The sequence below is a fragment of the Sciurus carolinensis genome, chromosome 15 (genome assembly GCF_902686445.1).
Source record: "Sciurus carolinensis chromosome 15, mSciCar1.2, whole genome shotgun sequence".
Classification (NCBI taxonomy): Eukaryota; Metazoa; Chordata; class Mammalia; order Rodentia; family Sciuridae; genus Sciurus; species Sciurus carolinensis.
In genome coordinates, this window is record NC_062227.1 from 20,014,917 (window position 1) to 20,033,922 (window position 19,006).

The 19,006-nt window shown below is 40.0% G+C and overlaps 1 long non-coding RNA gene across 1 annotated transcript; it reads left to right on the forward strand.

Moving 5' to 3' along the window:
* Nucleotides 1–3,086: 3,086 nt before the first annotated feature.
* Nucleotides 3,087–13,694, forward strand: LOC124965654 (uncharacterized). Its single transcript, XR_007105215.1, has 3 exons — nucleotides 3,087–3,195; nucleotides 10,773–10,811; nucleotides 12,962–13,694. It is a non-coding gene; the product is annotated as an uncharacterized LOC124965654 (long non-coding RNA).
* The last annotated feature ends 5,312 nt before the right edge of the window (nucleotides 13,695–19,006 follow it).

The following is a 19,006-nucleotide window of genomic DNA, read 5'->3' on the forward strand; positions in this document are numbered from 1 at the left end:
TCTAGTTCATGATTGGTTGGTCCTGTTGCTTTGGACCTTTGGTGAGGCAGCAGCACATCATGGTGGGAATATATGGCAAAACAAAACTGCTCACCTTATGGCCATGAAGCATATAGGAGAAAGGTAAAGGGAATAATCTCCTTCAGTGATCCCTCCTCCCCCTGATGACCTAAAGGTCTCACACTAGCCCTCACCTCTCAAAGGTTCTTCCCACCTCCTGGGTACCAAACCTTTTACAAGAATATTATCCAAACCATAGCACTGTAAGAGCTACCTCATCATTCCTTGTGTGTGGAAATGTCTCTTGGGGATAAATCCTAGAAGTGAAATTGGAGACTGAGTATACATGCATTTATAATTTTGATAGATACTGCCAAATTTCTGTTTCCCTAAAGCCTAGCCAAAGTAGTGATGCCAGATATCACTTAATGCTTTTCCATTTAGAAATACACCATAAAAAGTAGGTGACCTATTAAAGAATTGGGTAGAAAGTGGGACAAGTTTATTTGACAACCTACAAAGTTCATTTTCACTCAAACATACATTCAACAAAATTTCTTGTGCCTTTACCCTGTGCCAAGAGCTTTTAGGCATTTGGGATATACTCACAAACAAATCAGACTCACGTTCCTACCTGTGTGTGGAACTTACATTTCAGTTCTACATTTTGGAACTTTCTGGTCTTCCTGAGACTCCAGTTAAATGTCAAAATCCTGAAAATGGGGCTGGGGAGATAGCTCAGTTGGTAGAGTGCTTGCCTTGCAAGCACAAAGCCCTGGGTTTGATCCCCAGCACTGCAAAAAAAAAAAAAAAAATCCTGAAAATGATCCATTGAGATCCTGAGCACTGGTGCCAGACATATGCTACAAGTGTTATTGAAAAACTAGAAGCACTGTTGCATATGATTTCGTAAGTCTCCATCAGGTCCTTTTAAACAACACACTGGTGAGAGAGCTCTTTTTATCTGACTCCATCTGCTGTTGGTAGTGATGGGTAGTGCCCATCAGCATACTGTGGGCATTGTGGTATCCTCTGAGATTAGGTTGTGAAATAGGAAATGGAGTTACAAGCAGATTTGCAAGTGTATGCAAACTGTTTGGTACTATCTCTTGCTGAAACTAAGGGCACCCAATTCAGGTTTGGGGAGTAGTCAAGACAAGGTTAGCAGCACATTCCTATCAGGGCACAGTTTCCTTTTTGCAGTCTGTCCTTGTTTAGGTTATAGAAAGAGATCACAAGAAGATTCCATGGAAAATAGTTTAGAAACAGACAGCAGCAATCCTCTATTATGCTGAACAAGGGCATGGAAAAGTGAACATGTTGGAAACGAAGAAGAGATGGTAAGTATAAGGGAATAGCAAAGTGCACTTACTATACTATAGTCTAGTCTCAGGGTTATTTTTTTAAAATTCTCAATTTAAGCATCTAAGAGGAGAATATCTTGAAAAGTTAGCACCCACTAGATTTAGAAGGCTGTTGGCTATAGCTGTCAAAGTCTTGTGAATATTCCAGTGGATTTTTTTCCCCTGTAATAACAGGGATTGAACCCAGGATCTACCACTGAGGTACATCCCCAGTCTTATCTCAGTGGATTTTTTTTTGCATCCTTTGAAGGACAATTTGTGCCTGGTGCAAAGGCATATGCCTATCATCCCAGTTATTCCAGAGGCTGAGGCAGGAGGAACAAAAGTTTGTGGCCAGCCTGGGCAACTTAGCAAAAGAAGAGGGCTGAGCATGTAGCTCTGTGATACAGTGACCCTGGCTTCAATCCCCAGTACTGGAGCTGGGGTGGGGGGGCAGCTGCGAAGGGGCAGAATAACAATAAAACAACGGGGAGTTCAACTTGTGATAAGGAAGCCAGACATTGTAGTCTTTTCAGGTATAAAATGAAGCAGCAGCAAAACGGTAACTCCAGTGAGTGGCTCTTGAAAAGTATCTGGTTTTTATTCTTCTTTTTGGTCTGTGTCGTTAAAAGTTTCATCCTGGTGCGACAATAAACAACAGGATAAAGAATGAACTGTTTCTGAAGCCCTAAAAATTCTCAATTATTCTTCCCAGTTATTAAATTCTACAGCCAGACGAAGGAGACATTTAAGTCAATATTCTCATTGGATAACTGGGGTCCACAGCGTGAAGCAGCAATTAATGGAAGCTGTCAACTCACTCTTCTGATTCCCATTCCAGCAGAGCTCTTTCTACAACAGGTTCATCATCACAAACCTTCAATGCCAATGATTTCAGGTTCTATGCCGCCTTGATGCAAATGTTGCAAACTGGAATGACTTTGGACAATGGCACTGGACGCCAAAGGGATTGCACATAGCTGGAGCCACGGACTGCTTAATGAGCAGTCACACTGCTCTGGAGCTGAGCTTGGAGAGGTGGTCCTTGGGTCCCCAGGGGTCTTCTCAGCCCTGATTGAACACAACTGTTCCAGCACTGTACTTCCGTGGTCTAAGCCAAAGAGAGCTCCGCACGTACCTCGTAGTGGACTCTAATTCCCCAGCGGTCCATTTCATCCCCCTAAGGCAGCGTGTAGCCATTTTTTGAATCACCCAGTGGGATTTCCTGACCCTTGAACGACTGACCTAAGCCTGGCAGTAGGTGCCAGCGGCCCATGAAGGGAGTGGGCAGGGCCCAGGCCCCGCTCTTTTCCTGGGCTCCATTCTTGCCACCCTACTACGTCCCGCCCTTCCAGCCTTTCCCCCCGCGAGCGTTTTCTGAACACTTCCCACTTCATGTTTACAAAGTGCTTACGCTCACTTGGCCGCCAGCTTTCTCACACGCTCCAGTCCCTCGCCCGGCCCGCAGCCTTTCCCGCCCGCCTCCCGCCACCTGCCACTTCGCCCCACCTCCCCCGCATCCCCAGCGCCCGCTACGCCGCCACGCCGCCACCCCGCCACCCCGCCACCCCGCCACCCCGCCACCCCGCCACCCCGCCACCCCGCCACTCCGCGCCGGTCGGGCAGGTTCCGAAGTCTGGCGCCAGACAGCGCGGACCGTCACGTGACCGCGCAGGCCCCGCCCCCGCGCCGACGCGCATCGACGTGCCCCGGAAGTTACCCTCCCCGAGCGACCAGAGCGACGCGGAGGCGGAGGCGGCGGTGTGAACGCTCTACGCGCTCCTCTAGGTGTTCCGCGCCCACCGTGCTGGCTGAGGAGGGGGCCTCCCGCCGCAAGGCCGCCGGGAACTCGGTAAGGAAGCCGGGTGCGAGTGCCCCGGACGGAGGGCAGGTCGGTAAAGCGCTGCACGAAGGCGCTCCTGGGCTCGGTTAGTGCCCGCGGCGGGCGGCAGGACTGGGGGAGGCGTGTGCAGGAGGCGCGGCGGCGTGGATGGTGTGAGGTGAGACCGGGTGCGGGTGCCCCGGACAGAGGGCAAGTCGGTGAGGCGCTGCACGAAGGCGCTCCTGGGCTCGGTTAGTGCCCGCGGCGGGACTGGGGGAGGCGTGTGCAGCAGGCGCAGCTGCGCGGAAGGCGCGAGGTGAGGCCGGGTGCGGCGAGAGTGGTCGGGGCAGGGTTTGGGCGCCCGGGGAGGGGAGGCGGTTGCCCGCCGATTGGCCGACAGAGTCGGGAGGGTTTCAGTGGCCCTAAGTTGAGGCTCCTTTGCTCCCTAGGTTTTCTGACTTCTGTGTGCGGGCAGCGCCCGCCGCCCCGCCCCCGACGGGGAGGGTGTCTCCGTGTGTGTGTGTGTGTGTGTGTGTGTGTGTGTAAATGGCCAGACTGGAGCTGCCTTCCTTCGAGGGCCTCCCACCGGTGTTTGCCCATTTCGTAATGCAGTAGGGTGGGCAATTTTCTGTCCACCTGGGGAGCCCACCTGGGGCCTCCCGTAGGAGCTTTGACCTTAACCAGGACACTTCCTTTTCTGTGGTCTTAAGAGGTGCCCCGCCCGTAATGGATAGGCATTTGCTATGCTCCAGCTCTGTTAGGAGCAATCTCCTCAAAGTCCCTGAATTCAAACAAAAACAACAACAACAGGCTGCTGCCCTCTTTCCATCCCAGGGTAGTTGCTGATCTTTCTAGAATGGCTGTCTTTACGTATTGTGTTAACTTACTGCAGACCCTGTGACAAGAAATGGCCACAGGGTCGTCATTAGAGAAAAAGGCATGGCCTTCCGTTCAGAAGCCTGTAATGTTTTCCCTTTGCTTGCAGCAGCAGTTTAAAATGCGTTTGCAAAGGTGAAAGCAGAGTGCTTAAAGTACACCTTTATCGAAAGTTGTAATTCATTTCAATTGAGTTTTATTATGGGTAAAAGGCTTTTAACACTGATACACGATTATTTGTGTCTTACTTTATGGTTCATGATGACACGCGGAAGTAGATTTTATTGACTAGGCACACATTCTTCAAAGGCAGGTAATGTAGAGGAAAGAAACATTGAACTACGAGTTACTTAGGTTCTGGTTTAAATTTGCCATCCAAGTTGTAGAGGTGAGACCTCAGAAGACTCAGAATGTTGCAATAAAAAAATTGTTTTAAAGTATCTAGTCCCTTTCACTGCCTCTTTCCTACTAAGAAAGTGGAGGAGTGGGTGCCCTAGAGATGTATTATCTGTCCATATCCACTTTCCCTTACCTGTTCCCTATGAGGGTGTATTACAGAGGTCGTCATCCCTGTTCCTCCTCTGGTCTGAGCACACAGTCTGTCTGCTGGTGCAGTATTTTTCTTCGTTTTAAAATTCCCTTGGAAACGTTTTGGAGCAAGGATTTGGGAGCCCAAAGCAGTGTCTAAGAATAGGCAGTGAGGCATAACCCTGCTCTGTGCCACCTGAAGAGCTACCCAAGCTAGCTCTATGTTCCATTGCTCTGGAGGAGTTTCTCTGTTGGGGAAAAACAAAGTGTAGTATAACAGGTTATATGTGTATGTTTGTGTTTATATGTCCCAGCATCTATTGATAGACTTTTGTTCTAGCAATAGAAGCTGGAGAGTGCTCATTGATTCTTAATGTAATGCCACCTGTGTAGTTTAGCTGTGCTTATATAATCAATACTGTATTTTTAGTTTTTTAATTTGCTGTATCAGTTTTTGTGTGGCAAAAATGGATATATGTAAGTGCTGTAGAAAAATACCATTTGTTTTTAATCATTTAGCTTCTCTTTCATTAATTTGAAAGTGTCAGGTCAGTGCTTTTTTATTTTTATTTTTAAATGAGCTTTATAGATTTAAGTATTTTAAGTCATGCAAGTGACATTATCGAGAATAATAAGGTTCATGATTACAAATTGACTAAAAGGGAATAGTGGTGATCTGTAGTCATTCAATAATAGCACTTATCTGATAAAATGACATTACTATTTTATAATAGTTGAAGACAAATTTAAAGTTTTATTGTATACTCTAACAATTTTAGTTATAATTGTGAATATTCACTGTTCTGTGGAATGAATCAACTGTGTAAAGGTATCAATCTTCCTATCATCCTTGAGGACGCACTGGTCCACCCACGATCCTGTGTCTTGTCCTTTTGTTTTTTTTTTTTTTAACCAAGGGGATCATAATTACTGAGCTACAGTTTTTTTATTTTTATTATTTTTTTTTATTTTTGAGACAGTGTCTTGCTAAGTTTCTGAGGCTGACTTTGAACTTGTGATCCTCCCATTTCAGCCTCCTGAGCTGCTGGGAATACAGGCTCACCCAGCAATCATTCTGTGTCTTTTTTTTTTTTTTTAAGTTAACTGATGCAATTATGTGAGAACCTCATTCAGGGATGGCTTCACTGTGATTCAGTCATTTTCATATGACTTTGACTTAATATCACGAAGTTTCATTTGGTAGTTGATTTAATTTATATTTCAGCAGAACTGCCAAATGCTGACGTCTTGAAGCCTTTATCCCCTGTTGATAATAAGTTTTCTGAAGCTTTAACTTACATGGGAATCTCCTTAACTTCTAATAAATCTGGAAGTCATATGAATGTTGTTCTTCTGCTCAGACCACTCATACACTGTGTCCCATAGAAACATAATGCCAGCCACCATGTAATTTTAAAATTTCTAATACCCATATTATGAAAACTAAACCAGTGGGGAAAAGAACCCAAGTAAAATCAATAAGTTAATTTAACTTAATTAATATATCCAAAATATTTTAACATGTAACTAGTATGGAAATGACATGTTTTTTGGATGAATTGTATTTTACACTTATAGCACAACTTAGTTTACACTAGTCCGATTTCAAGTGTTCAGTGGCCACTTTGGCTAGTAGCAGCTGTACTGAGTAACAGTTTTGGAGTGTAAAATTCAGACCAGTGCTATTCTAGGTGTATTTTCAGATTGGCCCCATTAGCAACCCTTGGGAACTTGTTAGATACTTAAATTTCAGGGCCTCACCTCATACCTACTGTCATTAGAATATCTAAGACTGGGACCTAATACTCTCAAATTTAATAAAATTTCTCCAGGAAATGACTCATGCTCAGCTTCAGTACTTGATTTCCTATTAAGTGTACAACTTAGAAAATTGTGTGGTGGTGGGTAACTTTGTCAGTGTCCCCTCTTGCCCTTGTGAGAGTTTTGTTCCTATTTTTCACACTTGAATAAATCTGCTCATTTCACTCTTAGAAAAAAACAAAAGAGGAGAAAATTATGGGGTGAAATAATTTCTTCTTCTGGAATTTATACTAGAATTGTTACTTTTTTGTTACACTTGTTAAATTTGAGTTTTTTCTTTTTCTTTTCTTTTATTTATGTATTTATTTATTTATTTGGTACTGGGGACTGAACTCTAGTCCTCTCACCTGAGCTACATCCTCAGTCCTTTTTAAATTTTATTTTGAGACAGATTCTCAGTAAATTGCCCAGGATGGCCTGGAATTTCAATTCTCCTGCCTTACCCTCCTGAATTGCTGGGATTATAGGAGTTTGCCATCCTACCTGGCTAATTGATTTATTTAGAAGGTGCCTGTTCAGGGATTAATTAATTTTACTTATTTTTTTGTTTGTTTTTGGAGTGCTGGGGATTGAACCCAGGACCCTGTGTATGCTAGGCAAGTACTCTGCTATTGAGCTACATCCCCAGTACCAAATTATTAATTTTGAATAAGAACTTTAATTCTGGAGGACTTAATGATCAGTGCTTAAGTTTTATGGGGGACTAGGGATTGAATCCAGGGGCACTTAACCACTGAGCCACATCCCTGTCCCTTTTTATTTTGACAGTGTCTCACTAAGTTGCTTAGGGCCTCAATATGTTGCTGAGGTGCCTTTGAACCTGTGAAATGTCCTGCCTCAGCCTCCCAAGCCACTGGGATTACACACGTGCGCCACCTCGCCCGACTAGCTCTGGTACTTTTAAGTTTAATATCTACATATTTGAGGTATACTACTATTTTATTGTTCACAGTATTAAATTTGCTGAATAGGTTGTAGTTATGTGTATTGGTCTTAAATGATAAACTTGTTAATTATGGATACTTGTCCTATATGTTAAGATTTTGTTTACTTGTTTGCTTTTTTACTGGAAATACTTGGAGTACTTGTCTAGAACAGATGTCCTGGGGGAGAAAGATAGCATTTTCTGAGCTGTATAATTGATGGCAGCCTCCTTAGGAGTTTACATGGGAAGGGTGATTTAAAAAATGGGCAGATGGAAAGAAAAGGCTATTACTTTGTGAAATAGCATGACAGAAAGTCGTGAGTCTGACTTGGAAGCAGAGAAGTAAGAGATGAAAGAAGGTATATGTGTGTCTCTTTCTGTTCTTGTTGAAACACAGGGAAGAAATGGTTGAAATAAGGGAGGAAGAGGACTTGAAAGAGGCATGATAAACCTGTGTGGGTATTTTTGAAACCTCTAAGAAAAGCAGTGGGGTGTACTGTGCAATAGATACGCAAAAATTTTATGTATACTGGTGATTGCCTGCTTAGTAGTTGAAAGTGCGTGGGATGAATACAGTTGAAGGAATATGGTGATAATTACAGCATAGATTTCAGTTAGAGGAGTGTTCTGATCAAAGAGTCTTATAGTCGAATAAGCAAGATCCTACCAAAATACTTGAGAGAATAAGATACTAGGATAAACAATCTTCAACTTCATTTAAAGAGGAGAATTCACATGTTGCAGAAATAGATGAAGAAATAATCAACTCAGTATGAGCCTTGTTTTAATATAGCTTCTTTTAAAAATAAAAATAGAATATTCACACATTTGCAGATGATTTTCACTTAGATCTAATTTTATAGAGCTATCCCATAATGATTTTTCTTTTAATCCATCATTTATAATAAGGCTTTTCATTTTATCCAACTTTTTCTAGACTTAAGATTGTAATACCTAATTCCTGGTATGTGGCTTTCTAGACATTTATAATTTTCTGTTTTTTCTCTCTTTTCCCACTAGGGATTGAACCTGGAGTCTCGTACTTGCCTGCTAGTCAGCCACTCTGCCTCTGAGCTACCTCCCTAGGCTTAGACGTTAATAATTTTAGTGGTTTCCTTTATGGGTTTTCAGCTTCAATACCCACTCCTTGTTTTTCTATCCCACTGTCTAGTCTGGCTCATTTGATCTGCCTTGGTATCTAACTGCCTTTCTCTACAGGTATCTTCTTTTTTAATTGTTTTTGGTCCTGGGAATTGAAGAACCCAAGGGCATTTTAGCACTGAGCCACACCCCCAGCTCTTTTTATTTTGAGACAGGGTCTCACTAAGTTGCTTAGGGCCTTGCTAACTTGCTGAGGCTGACTTTGAACTCATGATCCTCCTGCCTCAGCTTCCCAAGCCCGTGGGATTACAGGTGTGAGCCACCAGGCCTTGCTGTAGATGTCTTTTAACATCTATAGATGTCTCCCTTACCCTTCCACTTGTCTTTGCTTTAACTAAAACTGCAATTGTATGTCTCATGTTGAACATAGTGAAACTGACTTCCTTATTGTTCTCCCTAACTCCTCCTTTATACTTCCCTTTGTATTCATTATGAAAGATATAAAGCCTGACAGTGAAAAAGCTTAAACATAGACTGGCCTTTAACCTGTTGTTGTTTACCAGCCCCAAAGTCCCTCTCACACCAGCATGAAATCATATAGCTTACATTCTTCTTTGTGTACTTTCCTTTTCTTCATTCTTATGGATAATCGTCCAGTTGATGTATAAACTACAGTAACCTGCATTACCTTCATATTCCCTTATTCATCTCTGTATCTTCAGATATTTCATGTTATTTTATTACTTTCCTGAAAAATGGAAAAGAAAAAACACAAGTCATCCAAAGATAAGTACAGTCATGTGTCTCTTAACAGCAAGATACATTGTAAGTGGTTCTTCACTGGATGATTCCTCATTGTTTGGACCATCACATATTGTACTTACACAAACCTAGCTGGTCAGTCAGTTCATGCAGCCTCTTCATGCAACCCAGAGATACAGTAGCCAGGCTTTACAGTAGGTTTTTCAAAAAATAATAAAAGGTGTGCACTCTACAATAAAAGTACAGCATATTAAACATAGGCAAGTAGCACAGTCATTGTTCTCACCAAGTATTATGTAGTGTACATAGTTAAATGTGCTAGACTTCTTATGCTGTTCGCAGCGAGGTAAGTTTGTGTATACTGGCATTACCAAACATGCCTTGTGCTATGATGTTTGGATGCTATGATAGATACATCTCAGCTCATTATAATCTTTTATTTTATTTTTGGTGCTGGGTATCAAACCCAGGGCCTTTCACATACTAGGCAAGCACTGTACCACTGAATTATACCACCCGTATGATCGTTTTTTGTATTGGGGTTTGAACCCAGGGGCACTTTAACATTGAACTGCATCCCCAGCCCTTTTTCTTTTTTTTGAGACAGGATCTTACTGTGGGGCTTCTCTAAGTTACTGAAGCTGACCTCGAACTTGGGATTCTTGTGTCTCAGCCTCCTGAGTCACTGGGATATCAGGCGTGTGCCACCAACCCCACCCACCAGGATAAATTTATGGGACCATCATTGTATATATCAGTCTGTTTTTGAGTGAAATAGCATTATGCAGTGCATGACTATATTTCAGTAACCATTTTGAAAAGTTGTAATGAAAAATTTATGTCTTACTTTCTGGATTTGTGTATATCCTAAAAATCGCTCAGGTGAAAATGCTTTTGTCAAGAATACAAAATAGGTGACATTGTATGTGTTTTATTGTATCACTTTCCCATGACTATATCATCAGATTGTCCGACTGTATCAGATTGTTCCACTCTTGGTATTGCTAAATTAGATCATTTGGTTAAGTTCAGAACTCTTCATTTTAAAAGCCAGTTTCTATATAACTAGTAAGCAATTGGGGAGGGGATGTTGGCATTCCTAATAATTTTATTGTGGATTTAATTGGTGTGCTAGGGATTGAACCCAGGACCATTCAAGGCAAGTGCTGTAGACACTGAGCCACACCCCCAGCCCTTCCAGTGGCTTTTAACATGTTTTTATTGTCTTTGCCCTCTTAATACCATAGTCTTAAAATGTGTTCTGTCATCTTAACAATTTATCAGAGCTGTTCCTCATAAAACCAGAAGTTTAAAAATATTTTCTCATCTGCCAGAATGAAACATGAGGAACAGAAATGAAGTTGGAACAGTGGAAGTAAAGCAGGAGAGGTCAGTGGTAAAGCAGACCTCAGTGACTCTTAGTGATTATACTTGTATGTGTTTGGAAGGAGGTTCTAAACACAATTCAAAATATAAAATTGTGCTTTGTTCCTTTTAACTATTATAAAGAAGCTATTTTAAAACTTTGAGCTAATAATGCTTTGCAGCCTTTAAGGGATCTTGGTTAGAGTTAATAAACTTTTTTATTTTGTAGGTTTAAGTGTAATGCTGGCTTTTTATATCTCCTTTTAAGGTAAGTTTCTTAATTTTTTTTGAAACTACATTATTGCATTGTACTTGCTACTCAAGTAGTTTGAGTAGGAAGTGAATTTTACTTATAGAAATTCTGCTAGTAATTAATTTATTTACGCCTGAGCTTATAGACTTTCCAGATAAGAAAGTTGTCCTCAGGATCTTTTCTGCATGTACAGTGTATAATAATATACCTGATACTTGAGTGCTGAGGGAAATTGGTGGTTGTCCTGGAACCTGGGGTTTACACATTTTTTTTGTTAAATCTCAGTTTGCTTTAGCTTTGGCATACTTGAACTTTGGGTTGAATGTGTTAATTTATTAGGGCTAATATAAAAAAAAAAGGTTGAATATTCCTTATTTGAAAGGAATCAGAAATGTATCAGGTTTTGGATTTTTTTTTTTACTTTGTAATATTTGCATTTTTATAATATCTTGGAGATGAGACCCAAGTCTAAATATGAAAATCATTTGTTTCAGGTATACTTAAACACATAGACTGACAGTAATTTCATATGAGATTTTTAATATACCAGCAGGTTGACTGTGATCTATCACATGAGGACAGGTGTGGATTTTTTCCTTTGTTTTCTTCGTGTTGGTGCTCAGGAAGTTTCGGATTTTGGGTTCAGGTATGCTCCATCTGTACTGCAAACAGAGTCACTTAACACAGCGAAATAATTCTCTCAAAGATCCAGAAGCTAGAAGTCCAAAAATCAGTGTTGGCAGAGTGTATGCCCTCCAAAGACCTCCTTACCACTTATAGTGGTTCTTAGTTTCCACTCATTTCTTCCTCTGTTTTCACTTGGTCTTCTGTCTTTCTCTATCTCCAAATCTTTTTTTTTCCTTATAAAGATACAGTTATTGGGTTTGGGGGCCCACCTTAATCAAGTATGACCACATAGTAACTTTTATGTCTGCAGATCCCCTATTTCCAAATACAATTACATTTTCAGATCCTGGGGTTAGAATTTGAATGTATCTTTTTGGAGAAGATAGTTCATCCCATAACAGTTGGGGGTTGAGATACTCAAGTTGTATCAATATTGAAATGCTGTGCAGATTTTGAAACTTGAGACCTATGGTTCTATGAGATCCCAAAATATTTTGGTATAGAAATAAAAGTGAATGCTACATTTCTCAAGCCAGTTTATGGCTATTTATTTTTTTTCTCTTTTTATGGCACCGGCTATTAAACCCAGGGTCACATGCATGTTAGGAAGCACTCTACCACTGAATTACCTATTTTGAGACAGGGTCTCACCAAGTTGCCCAGCCTGGCCTCAAATTTTTCATCCTCCTGCTTCAGCTGCTCAAGTAGCTGGGATTACAGGTGTGTAATACCGTGCACCCACAGGGCCATTCCTAATAGACTTTGAATTAAAAGAGCAAAAGGATTTTTTAGCATTTACAAATAAAAAGACTGGTTATCTGTTAACCATTTGTGAGATGCAGTCTAAAATGGATTGTGGCCCTACTGAGTAGAAGTAAGAGAGAAATCAAGTAAACTGGCAGTTTCTTTTGGTGGTCTATTGTGTACGTTTTGCCTAGTAATAGCAGTACTGTTCTTTTAAAAATTTTTGTATTAGGAACATACAGTTTTTAATTGGGTAACTTAAAATTTTTAAAACTTACTAATAATGTTCTTAATAATTCTGAAAAATAAGTAAAATATTAATGTGGGGGATTGTTGAAGTCCAGGTCCACTTTCCAAAATTGTCTTGGGTGTTGTCTATAGTGAACCTAGCTCAGTGCCTGTTCATTGACAGATGCCTGAAACATATTAAATTACTATTAATTAGCGAGCCTTTCTAGGAAAGTGAAGAAGGTTTGAGGTAGCCATGAAAATGAGGAAGGTTCTTTCCAACTCTGACTTTTGTTAGTGTTGTATTGGACTGGTTACTATGTTCACTGTAGCAGTCACTAGTTTTAGTTTGGGTCATGAATTACTCAAAAATTTATACTATAATTCAAATGAAAGTATTTTTAAAATGCAGGATAATACATATTATGTGTCATTTCTTTTCTGGGGATTTGAGATTTGAAGGTAATGTTCTTTCAGTTGGCCTATAGTATGTGATGTTTGTGAACAAATAGCAAATCCAGATTACATTAAATCTTTTCTTCTCTTCTTCCATTTAAATAATATAGCTATATTAATGCAGCAAGTCCTAAAGCCATAATGTGGCATGCTATCCCTTTTGAGAGGTGACTAATATTGAATAAAAATGACTGACAGAAGTGGGAAGATGGTTCCAGGACAAGTGTATATTGGAGTGGAATATGATTATGAATATGAAGCCAAGGACCGAAAGATTGTGATGAAACAAGGGGAGTAGTACATCTTGGTGAAAAAGACCAATGATGGCTGGTGGTAAGTTAAGCTGGATGAGAATTCCAAAGCCTTTTATGTGCCAGCCCAGTATGTCACGGAGGTCACCCGCAAAGCTCTAATGCCACCTGTTAAAGCACCTAGTTGGACTGCCAAATAATTCTTTGAAAATGATGCAGAGTCCACCCTTCAGAGATCGACAGAAAATGTGAACAAATTGCCTGAGCTTTCAAAGTTTGGAAAGCCATCATCATCTGTTCAAGGAACAGGTCTTATTTGTGATGCCAATCAGAATTTTGGACCCAATTTTAATCCAGGTCAGACTCTCAGTCTAAGCCTGGACCTGACCTATAATAACGGAACCATTCTCCTAAAGTTTGTAGCCAGAACAGGACACGCTTATTTGGTCACTTTCCTCGTCTGGAGTTCTTGGACATTGAGAAAACTAGCTTTTCCCAGGAACAGTCTTGTGATTCAGCAGGAGAAGGCTGGGAAAGAATCCATCAAGATTCTGAATCTGGAGATGAGCTTCGCAGCAGCTCCACTGAACAGGTAAGGGTAAGATTTAGAATGGAATGGTGAAACATGTTTCCCACTTTAATTAAAAATTAATTTTCTTTTTCTTTTATTTAAAATCTTTGTGTAAGATTTAGGACTTGTTTTCCTTTGTATTTTGAGAATACATGGATTCTGTCCTGATATAGAGTTAGAAAATATGTAAAATAACTTGTGCAGTTCATGAAGAGCCACTGTATGATTTTCATAATTCTTTGCCTTTCAGAACTAGAACTACTTTAAATTTGGGAAAAAAATTTTTTTCTCTGTATGGGTTATGCATAAGGTAGAAGAGATTTACTTGTTTTACCCAGTGATGATTTTTATTTTTACCTTTTTCTTGTATCTGGAGATCAAACCCAGGACTTCACATATTCTATGCAAGTTCTCTGCCATGGAGCCACATCCGTGACCCTTTTTACTTCTGTTTTGAGACAAGGTCTTCTTTAGTTAGGCAGATTGACCTTAAACTTGTGATCTTCTTGCTGCCTCAGCTTGCCAGGTAGCTGGGTTGCAGTTGTACACCCTCACCCCTGGAAGGATGTTTCTTTCCTTTTTTTTTTTTTAACTTTTGTTTGTTTTTGTTACTGGCCTTTGAACCCAGAGATGCTTAACCACTGAGCCACATTCCCTGCCCTTTCTGTTTTTAATTTTGAGACAGGGTCTCACTGAGTTGCTTAGGGCTCACTAAGTTGATGAGGCTGGCTTTGAACTTGTGATCCTCCTGCCTCAACTTTCTGAGTTGCTGGGATTACAGGCATGTGCCACCATGCCTTTCTTGATATATCTTGGAAAAGAAAAAAGTTTTACTGTTTTCTAGCTGTGCACATTTTGGCTTGTTTCTACTAAATCTTCAGGCAATAGTAGATACATGAAGAAATGTCACTGGAGTATTGACCACTAACTGTTGCCTATTGCAACTTGTTTACTAACCTTGAATATCAAAAACTATAGAGCGCAGAAATGTTTACTCCCATTAATGTACTTTTGAGGATATTTAGATTTAAGTGTCTAAATAGCCTCATTTGACTGCACTGAATTTTAGCCTATAAAAAATTTCACGTGCTCGTGTGTTGATTTTTTAATTTTTTTCCCTCTCTTACCTAATTTTGTTTTGCAGTTAGGTCTGTGCCAGTTTATTTCTCCTGTGAAGTCAAACCATTTTTAAAAGCATGTGCATGGAACTGGGGGTGTGGCTTAGTGGTAGAGTGCTTGCTCAGCATGTTCAATCCCCAGCACTGCCAAGAAAATAAAAGCATATGTATGGCCGGGAGCGGTGGCACATACCTGTAATCTCAGCTACTTGGGAGGTTGAGGCAAGAAGATCACAGGCTGGAGGCCAGTCTCAGCAGCTGAGCAAGGCCTTATCTCAAACATTTAAAAAAATAAAAGGGAATGGGATTCATTCAGTGGTACAGTTCAATCTGCAGTACTTCCTCACTCCCAAGTATGGATGAAATTGAAACTTGGGTGCATTTGGGAGAGTCTAATTTTAAGTAAATTTTAAAAGTATTAAGTTTTAGGGATGAAGTTCAGTTGTAAGGGGATTCATCAAGTTAAGTCAGTGTATAATTAGGAGGTTGGTTTTAGTTGTTGTCTCATTGTCATGGAAGTACATTCTTTCTGTAGGTTTTAACTTTTGTAGTAAGAAAAGGGAAGATTCTCTAGAAAAATTTCTGGTGTTTGAGATCAGTTTATCATTGTGCATCTTAGTAGTCTTTTCTTCAGTCATCATGTGACATTCTGACATAGAATATATAGTGTTTCCTGACATTTTTCTTTGCTAGCTCCTTGTCAAGCTAATGGACTTTGGGAGAGACATGTTTTCTTTTCCACCCAGCTATCAGCATAGTTTGTCCATTATATTTATGTGCATAAACAATCCTGTGTTCTTTTTATTGTGATCATCTTAAGTTCACTGCACTGAAAATTCATGGTTCCCAGTCTCTCCTCAACCACAGCACTGTTTAGAAATACTACTAGATTTCTCTGGCCAGCCTTGTTTGTAACTCGGAAACAATTGTTTGAAACCTTTTCCATTTTCTTCATTTCACTGATTCACTTGCTTTTTCCTTTGCTCTTACTAGATAACCTTTCCTTCTACTTCATAGCAAACAATAAAAGCTGTGATATCAGAACTTCTTCAGCTTTGGTGAGCACATTTTGCATAGTAGTTAATAGTGTTGGCCTTAGATTTGAATCTGGTTCCACATTATTGCCAACCATGTGTTAATCAGGGGAAATTACTATTCTTTTTCTTTGTGGTGTTAGGTGTGGAATTCAGGGTGTCACACACGTGAGGCCAGCATTCTTCCACTGATTTTCACCCCAACTCAGGGAAAAGTTACTTAACCTCTGTGTGACAATTAGCATCATCTTACAATGGGTATCACAGGGTTGTTGAGTACATAGTAAATGCATTCGGTATCTATTGATGCTTAATAAACTACCCCCAAAGATAGTGGCTCAACACAGTAAACTTTCATTATCTCTCAGTTTCTGTGGAGCAGTAAATTAGCAGCTTAGCTGGGTGGTTCCAAAGGCTTGGGATCTCTCATGGGGTTGCTCTCATGTTATACAGGCTTGGCTGGGCTGGGGAAGCTGCTTCTGAAGATGGTTCAGTCCCATGGTTCTGGGTATGCCTCTTCATGTCTGCTCTAGTGTTGTGACTGACTTTACCCAGAAGAAGCAATCAAAGAGAGAGAACCTGGCAGAAGCTGTGCTGTCTCTTAGGTCCTCATCTCGGAAATCTTGCCGTCATATCCTATTGGTTATGTAGTTCAGCCTTCTCCTCTGTCGGGGGAGACTCACAGGAATGTTAATACCAGGATTCAAAGATCATTGGGGGTCACCTTAAGAACTGCCTATCACAATAAGTATTCAATAAAATATACCTGCCATTCTGATACCTGGGGTTGAATTCAGGGTCACATAACCACTGAGCTACAGCCCTAGCCCTTTTTATTTTATTTTTTTTTTATTTTTGAGAGAAGATCTTGCTAAGTTACTTAGGACCTCCCTAAGTTGTTGAGGTTTGCTTTGAACTCTTCCTGCCTCAGCCTCCTGAGCCACTGGGATTATAGGCTTTTCACCTTTATATCTGTAATCATCTTTCACTGCGTCTTATCAAAGGACCATATCTTCATATTTTCTTTGTACTTTTCATAGTATTACACCCCATACAGCTCTAGCCTCAGTGTTTGTGAAGACTTTTCCATCAATATTTAAATCTACTATCCTATATTCCATCTTAATAAAGCCCTTCTTCATCTCTACCTTCTGCTGGGCATCATTATGTTGCCTTTTTCTTTTTTGGCAACTTCTGAAAATAGTTCTGTGTGTTTGCTTCTTTGCGTGTCCACATTTCCCACTATTCCATTACTCTTTCTAGCATGTCTTCTGGCTCCACCATGCCACCCAGACTGCTTCAGCTACAGGTGGTTATGATTTCACTGTTGATAATTGTATAGATAGTATAAACAAATTTTATATAATTAATTCCATTATCACAGTTAAAAGATTAATAGCCAAGTGGCAATTTTAATAGTTTTTTTTAAGGTACTGTATTTAATCAAGTATGTAAATTGTACTAATCTCACATATATGATTTGATGAATATTTTACTTATGTAATACGTACTCTGTAATCAACCTCAACACCCTTGCCAGTCAGTATTCCTACCCTAACCACTGTGTACCTGCTAGGAGATTTTCATTGTTTGGACTTCTGTCAATCACTATTGATTAGTCTTTCTAAATTAAGCTACTCATTTTGAGATAACTACAGATCCATAAGCAGTTATAAGAAATAATACTGAGTTCCCGTGTCCCCTAGAGTTGCCTCTAGTAGTAACATCTTGAAACTGTACTTAAATATCACAATGAGAATATTAACATTGGTCTAGTGAATATATTGAATGTTTTTATATCCTCAGATATTTCTTATATTACTCTTTTACAGCCATACCCACCCTAGTCCCAACTCATCTTTTCTTTGTTTTTGTTGTTTTTCTTCTTTCTTTATTTATTTATATTTTTGGTACCAGGGATTGAACCCCAGGGTCCTGAACCCACTGAGTCACATCCCCAGCCCTTTTTGTTTACTGTTTTAAATTTTGAGAGAGGATTTCACTAAGTTGCAGAGGCTGGCTTTGAACTTGAGATTCTCCTTCCTCAGTCTCCCCAGCCCAACTCATGTTTTTTTACCCTGGCTACTACTAATTTGTTCACCATTTCAATACTTCTGTCATTTCAAAAAATGGAATCATACGTGATTTAGTGTTTGTGACTTGACTTTGTTATTCACTGTAATTCTCTGGAGATTGATCCAGGTTTGTATGTGTATCAACTTTCATTCTTTTTATTGCTGAGTAGTCTTCTGTGGTATGAATATACCATAGTTTGTTCAACTATTTACCCATTTAAGAATATCTAGGGTTTCTTTTTTCCAGTTTTTGGTTTCATAAACAAAATTGTTCTAAACATTTTTGTACAGGTTGGGGTGTGAAGATAACTATTTCTCTGGGATAAATGCTGGTGAATATATTTGTATAGTAGTTTCATGTTTTTATTCTTAATTAATTAATTAATTAATTTGTACAGGGGATTGAACCCAGGGGTTAACCACTGAATTGCATCCCCAACCCTTTTAATTTTTCATTTTGAGACAGGGTCTTGCTAAGTTGCTGAGACTGGCCTCAAACTTGTGATCCTCCTGCCTCAGTCTCCCAAGTTGCTGGGATTACAGGGCTGCACCACCATGCCCAGCTTGTGTGTGTAGTGTTTCAGGAACCTACCAGATTGTTTTGCAGAGTGTCTCTACCATGTACCTCAGCAGCAGGGATCTTTTTTGTCTCCATGCTCACCAGTATTTGGCAGTGTCACTTTTTTTTTTTATTCCTAACCCATTCTGATAGGTGTGTAGTGATATTTCATTGTGATTTTAATTTACACTTCCCTAATGGCTATTGATGTGGAACTTTTTTTTTTTTTTTTTTTTTTTGGTGCTGGACATTGAGCACAAAGCTCTATGCATGCCAAGCATGTGCTCTATTACTGAGTCCCTCAGCTTCAGAAATATTTTTATGTGTGTGCATTTGCCATAAATAATGTATCCTCTTTATGGAAAGGTTTTTCATGATTTTTGTCAATTTTCTAATTGGATTGTTTGGTTTTTTGGTGTGGAATTTTTAGCTCTTTATATGGTCTGAATACTAGTTATTTGTCAGATAAATGATTTGCAGTTCTTTTCTCCCGGTGTATAGTTTGTCTTTTCATCGTGAGGAGGGTCTTTTGCAGAGCAAAAGTTTT